Source organism: Mastomys coucha, unplaced genomic scaffold (genome assembly GCF_008632895.1).
Source record: "Mastomys coucha isolate ucsf_1 unplaced genomic scaffold, UCSF_Mcou_1 pScaffold8, whole genome shotgun sequence".
NCBI lineage: Eukaryota > Metazoa > Chordata > Mammalia > Rodentia > Muridae > Mastomys > Mastomys coucha.
This window is the reverse complement of record NW_022196914.1, coordinates 32,122,133-32,128,404: the sequence shown is the minus strand read 5'-3', so window position 1 is coordinate 32,128,404 and position 6,272 is coordinate 32,122,133. Positions and strand designations below refer to the sequence as shown.

General features: G+C 40.8%; 1 protein-coding gene across 1 annotated transcript in view; it reads left to right on the top strand.

The window, feature by feature from the left end:
- Positions 1-6,272, top strand: part of Adamts16 (ADAM metallopeptidase with thrombospondin type 1 motif 16) — a 118,336-nt gene that overhangs the window by 91,749 nt on the left and 20,315 nt on the right. The window lies entirely within an intron of this gene.

Genomic DNA, 6,272 nt, shown 5'->3' with positions numbered 1-6,272 from the left:
TTCCCACAGTGAAAGCATTCTCTCTTTGGAACCATGTGCTTATTTAAAGCCTTCCTCTCTTAAGTTACTTTCAGACATGAGGTTTTATCACAGCAACAGAAAAATCACTGCTGTACCAGGATAGTGGTGACTTTTTATTCCCGCCTATTATACAGCGAGCCTGTGAATTCCTTTCTGGCAGTTCAAGGTGTAATTGTGACCTCTTTACCTCCCCATGTGGTGTTTGTTCTGACACTCTCCCCATCCTTCATGTTTACTGGTTTGGTTATGAGGCCACAAGCCACCCATAGTTTCTGTTACTGCTCTTGATGACTGTCTCTAATACAGGGTATAAGATCTGATGTTTCCTGTTCAGCTTTCAGGAGGGTCCTTAAGCACATATATTGGGACTTCAAAAATATCTTAAATCCCTTAACTTAGGTGATAAGACATATTCTAGTGCTAAGAGCATGGACCTCTGGGTCAGGTCAGCATTGAGACCCTCCTGTGCAGGACCTGGACTCATACTGAACTCACTCAGATGGGATCCCCCAGAGTCATCAGTCTCTGCCAAGAGTAGGGAGTAGGATTCCAGAAGGGGACAGAGTGGGAGTCTGTCTAGATATATGTGTACAGATTCCAGACAGCTTAAGCATCATGGCCTAGGTAAAAGATACCAGCTAAACTTCATGGGCTGGAATGGGGCAGCTGACGTTGCTCTGGACTCTTCTTGTTCATTGTTTCTGCTCTTGGTCTAATTAGGCAGCCCAAATCCCTGACCCAAATCCCCTACTCCTGCCTCATCATGATGTAAGTCAGGCGCCATGTCACTTGCTTTCAAATAGAAACTATAAATCATGTGATATATTGCTTTCTTGTTCACCAGCATATCTTAACAGAGAAGCTCAAGTGTTATCTGAACTGTAGTGTTCTTAGCACAAGTACAAATAGCACACCTTCCTGATATATGAACTAAAGATGGGTGAAAATAGCTTTCAGGTGGCGGTGAACACTCTCAGAGCTCTACAAGCACAGAATTTGCATTCTTATAGATACTTAAAATAGACAAACTTTAACTCTTTCACAGAGAATCTACAAATGAGGTTGCATCTGTACTTGATATTCAATTGATTGTATTATCTGTGCTGCACCCTCATGACCTCTTACAAAATCTATAGCAGAATTTCTCTTTTTGCAACCAAGATACATAGGTCCAATGAGTGTGCTTGATTGCACACAGCATAAACAAAACACAAGAACAAGCAGGCTCATTATATTAGTTGACTTCTTGACAGAGCAAGAGAGGATGGTATTTATTTGTTTTCTACCTCTTATTTCTCATATGCACGAGTCTTACAAAGACTAGCCACCCAGTAGTATGTTGTTACCAACACAAGGCAGAGAGATAGATGACCATGAAGGCAATACCTGAAAGACAGCTTGGCTCATACGATGCCATCCAGCTAATCGGGTCATTTAATTATCCAAGTGCCTTACCTCTCACTTCAGCAGGGATGTCTTCCTAAGGCTGAGACACACAGCACAGCTTGCCTCCGCTGTTGCCGACATGAACTGAGTGACTTCTAACAGAGAGTCCACTGTTTTACTAGGCTTTGGTTCCCACGTTTCATGTCTGGTGCCCTTGAGTCTAGAAGCTGTTCCTCAGGGTATCAGGTTAAAGGGTTCCTTTGGTGATACCACAGTGGCAAACCTGGATGAGGGAGGACATTTGGCTACAGCTCTATTCAAAAGCTTTTCTTCTCTTGTGAGAAATAAATATGCCCACATATGGTATGCTGGACTTTAGGTATGCCAGAGTATAGTGTGGTGGCCTTTAGATATTGCAGTGAACTGGAAGGAGGCCTTCCATAGAGACATAGGTACTACGCTGTCCTGCTGGGACAGAGGTCTTCAGGCAAAACAAGGCTACTTGAGTAGCCACCATCCTGAGGTGGCACCACACTAGAGGTGGTTCTTTTCCCACCACTGTCTCATGAGGAAAACCTCTAACACATCCTTGTTTAGTCAGAGAAATCCAATGCCCACATTTCTCTGCAGTCACTATTTTTTATCTATCTGGGCAGCTAAAGCCTAGAGCTTCTGGTTCAGGTAATAGTAACCCTACATAAATGTATAGTCTGGCCAGAATATAGACACCACAGTGAGAAGGACAATGCCTCCCTGCCTGAGCCCCAGTGGAGCAACGCTGGTTCACATCAGCACATTATGTCTGATGGGACTGAGCATAGAGAAGCAGGTTTGGATGTCACTGATGAGAGACAGACTGCAAACATGGCTCAACAGAGTTAGTTAAAGCCAGGCAGATTTGACTTGCATGCTAAATCACTGAAATACTGACAGAGAGACCACATTGTGGCAGAAGGGATGGAGAACTTTTGGGATGTGGGTGAAACATGGCACACCTAGAAAAATCTGCCTTCAGGGGTACCTCCCTAGTTGATGCTGTAAGTGCTGTAAGATTTTAATTTTCCTTTTTTTTTTTTAACTTTGCTATGTTATCTGTGTAATCTTATTTTATTTATTTAATGGATTTTTCTGGCAGTTTTAGACTCATATAAAAGTTGAAAAGTGTCAAAGATTCACTACATACACCCTACCCATCAACAATATACTATGACCTTATTAACACTACCAGAAGTGACATATATAAATATACTGACGTGAGATACATAAATATGTATGTGTGTGTGTGCATGTGTGTGCTCATGTGTGTGTGTGTGTGTGTGTGTGTGTGTGTGTGTGTGTGTGAACAAAAGCTGAACAATGTCTTGGAGTATTAAAAATATTTCTGCTTTTCAGGAAACTTAAGAAATTCCTTAGTTTAAACCATGAATAAATATCTCATCATATTTTTATTATTCTGGTCTCTAGGTCTCAATGTGACTGACTCCAAAATTTCCATACTAGATGTAACTGTCACCTGTTAATACAAGCTATGTCACATGTTTTAAATATTTTATAAGATATAAAAACTGATAAATGTGAATAAATATTAGAATGACTTGTATATAAATGATCAATACATTTATAGACATATAGATAGATGAATGATCGATGAAAGATGGAATGTAGACCTTAGACACAGATTTTTAGATAAACAACCAATTCACAAATAGAGAATATATTTATAGATATACAGGCAGAAATAAGTAGATACATAATGGATAAATGACAGGTAGGAAGGTAATGGATAGACACCTAGGTACATCGTACATACACGACACCCAGAGAGTCAACGATACCACCAACATGTGTCTGTTTTCACACGATCCTTGCATGTGATACTAGCTAGAAGCTATAATTGGAATTAGGACTTTGAGGAGGAGAACATTAAACCACTGTAGGATGTCAGGCATAGTTGGAGCCCTTACTTTATTCTCTAAGTCTGAAATTGTTTAAAGCTGTCTCTGCATTCCTAAGTAAATTGACCTTTCCAGGTGAAGATATCTCTTTCAAGCATTTTTATGATACAATCAGAAAAAGACTTAAAGTACTATCATTAGGGGACTTGGGGATCTTTAACAGCTAGGAAATGGAAGTTCTTAGTCCCCATGCTGTGTTCTGCACAAAAGCTGTTTACATGACCATTGGATAGAGCTTCTAGGGTGTTTATTTAAATCCCTTATGCCCTCATTTCTGTCTGCCCTGTGTATTAAAGTGTCACACTAGAACTGGCCACTTCTCAATACTTCCTCATAAGTATACTTCAAAATGACTTTAAAATTGCCCCATGTCAGTAGGGTTATAGTTTCACAGTGAAGTGTCCTGTCGTTAAACAGGGAGCACTCTTGTTCTAAGACTGATTTCTGTCTCCCAATCTGTTTCATGTGAGATGAATGCTATGGAGTCAGCATTGCATCTTCTGCCTTTGTTCAGACTTATGCACCTCAGTCTTCCTTATTTTTAAATAACTGCACATTCCTGCAGTGAATTTGGATTTGATCAAGTAAAAGACATCTTTTTATATATAAATTTAATTTGCTCCTGTGACCTGTGGCAACTAGTAAAGTCCCTTTGTGTGTGTGTCTGTTTATTGTGTCTTCCATCCACTTCGTTGATTTTTGATTTGTTTGGTTTGGTTTGGTTTGGTTTGGTTTGGTTTGGTTTTGTACCCCACCTTTCCTGCCTCATCTTAGAACCTAGGTCATATTCAGATTATTTTTTTTTTACTTTTTACAAGCCTGTTTTTGAGAATTTCATACATATATAATAAAATATGATCATATCAATCCCCCATTTCACCCTCCTATATCCTCCCTGGTGACTTATTTTATGATTATTAGTAACATTTGTTAAGAATTCAAGCTACATCTTGTTAATTTGTTAAAGCAATTAGTGAATGAACCACTTTGGTGAAACCCTGCTAATTAAGATAAGTCTACCATGATCAGATAGCTCATCTGAGCTCAGTGCAAAATAGAGGACTCCCTTTACCAGAAGAGCTTCCCCTTCTCTGGCCTTGTCTGAGGAGCCCGAACCCTTACACCCTCTACATGGGGAAGAGCGAGTAGTCTTTAGCTGCTCCCAGACTATGCCTGGCCCCGACTCTGGGGAACAGAACACTGGACCTGCTCATTTTTGAACCTCAATTCCACTGCCTTTGAATTGGGCATAGTACCTTTACCTATCACATACATTTATTGTGCATATTAGAATCCCTACAGATTATACACCTCATTAGCCACTAACTATCACTAATGTCATATTAAAAATCAGTAAACTATATGAATTATCTGGATTTATCAATACAGATTATTTGCAGGTGCTTGAGAATGTGTGTGTGTGTGTGTGTGTGTGTGTGTGTGTGTGTGTGTGAATGCACATTACCCAGACACTGTACATCCTTTGTAGAAGCCTTTGGAATGAATTTCACAGACCACTTCTCTGGCTGGCTGCTGTTATAGTCTGAGATGTTTAGACCAGCTGAGCTAGAGATGAGGCCCTCCAACATGGATTTTCTTTGTCACAACTTGATAGAAGAATATCAGGCATACAGAATAATTTCAAATGTCTGTACAAATAAAGTTAGTATTGAGCATCAGACTTCTTTCAATACTGACTGGTGATTATAGAAATTATAACACAGACTTATTAAAGAGCTACCCATTTACTACAGCTTTCCTTGTTCCCTAGACTTCAGCACAGTCGCTTGAGGAACAATAGATGACATGACATTTGCAACATGAATCACTCATAAACTTGTAATGTCAATACTGAAGCATTTCATAATGGGGATGCTTCCAAAGAATGATACCGAAACTCTAACTTAGGTATTTAGTTAGCATCTTAGTCACTGTTCTATTGCTGTGAAGAAAGACCATGACCACAGCAACTCTTATAAAAGAAATCATTTAGTTGGGGCTGGCTTACAGTCTCAGAGGTTTAGTCCATTATCATCATGGCAAGGAGCATGGCAGCATGCAGGCAGACACGGTGCTGGAGAATGACCTGAGAATGGGTTGGCAGGTGCAGGAAGAGAAAGCAAGCCACTGGGGCCACTGGGCCTAGCTTGAGCTTTTGAAACCTCAAAGCCTACCCCGATTCCGGTGACACACTTCCTCCAAAAGAGGCCACACCTCCTTCTCAAATAGAGCTCAAATATATCTGAATACTTAGTTTTACTCCAAGACTTGAAAGAGATGGTGTATCACAAGAGCACAGCTAGCAATGGAGAGAACATCCAGATAGAGGTAATGGAAGCTGGTAAGGCCCCGAGGCAGGTATATACCTGGCATGTTGGTAGAATGGTGGTCAAAGAACAGGTTGTGTCTGTCATTGTAATATGGAATACGTTGACTCAGGATGCTGAGATCCCCGGGCTTAGCAGCAAGTGAGTAAGGAGAGAGGGGGCAATACAAGACACACAAAAGCATTTTTAAAACATTGTTTGCTATTCTGCAGAAGGATGAAGGTGGAGGCTAAACCACTGAGGAAGCAGATTGGACAGGTAGTAAGATGTGATTGGGCTCAGGTATTTCAGAGGCTCAGCTCAAGCCTCGTTGATGTGTGGAGAGGAGGCCTGTCCCTAATGAACAAGCATTCAAATATATAAGCCTTTGGGGGCAATTCTTATTCAACCCTCCACAGTTAGCTAGGTGTAAGCAGACAGCTGCTTGAGAGCTTTAAAGATGAGACAGATCCTGAGAAATCGTGAAACTCAGATACGAGTACCACTGTCACTGTATGGAAGACATGGAAACAATTGCTAGGTCTGTTGCTGCTGCTGCTGCTGCTGCTGCTGCTAGTGGTAGTGATGGTGGTGGTGGTGGTGG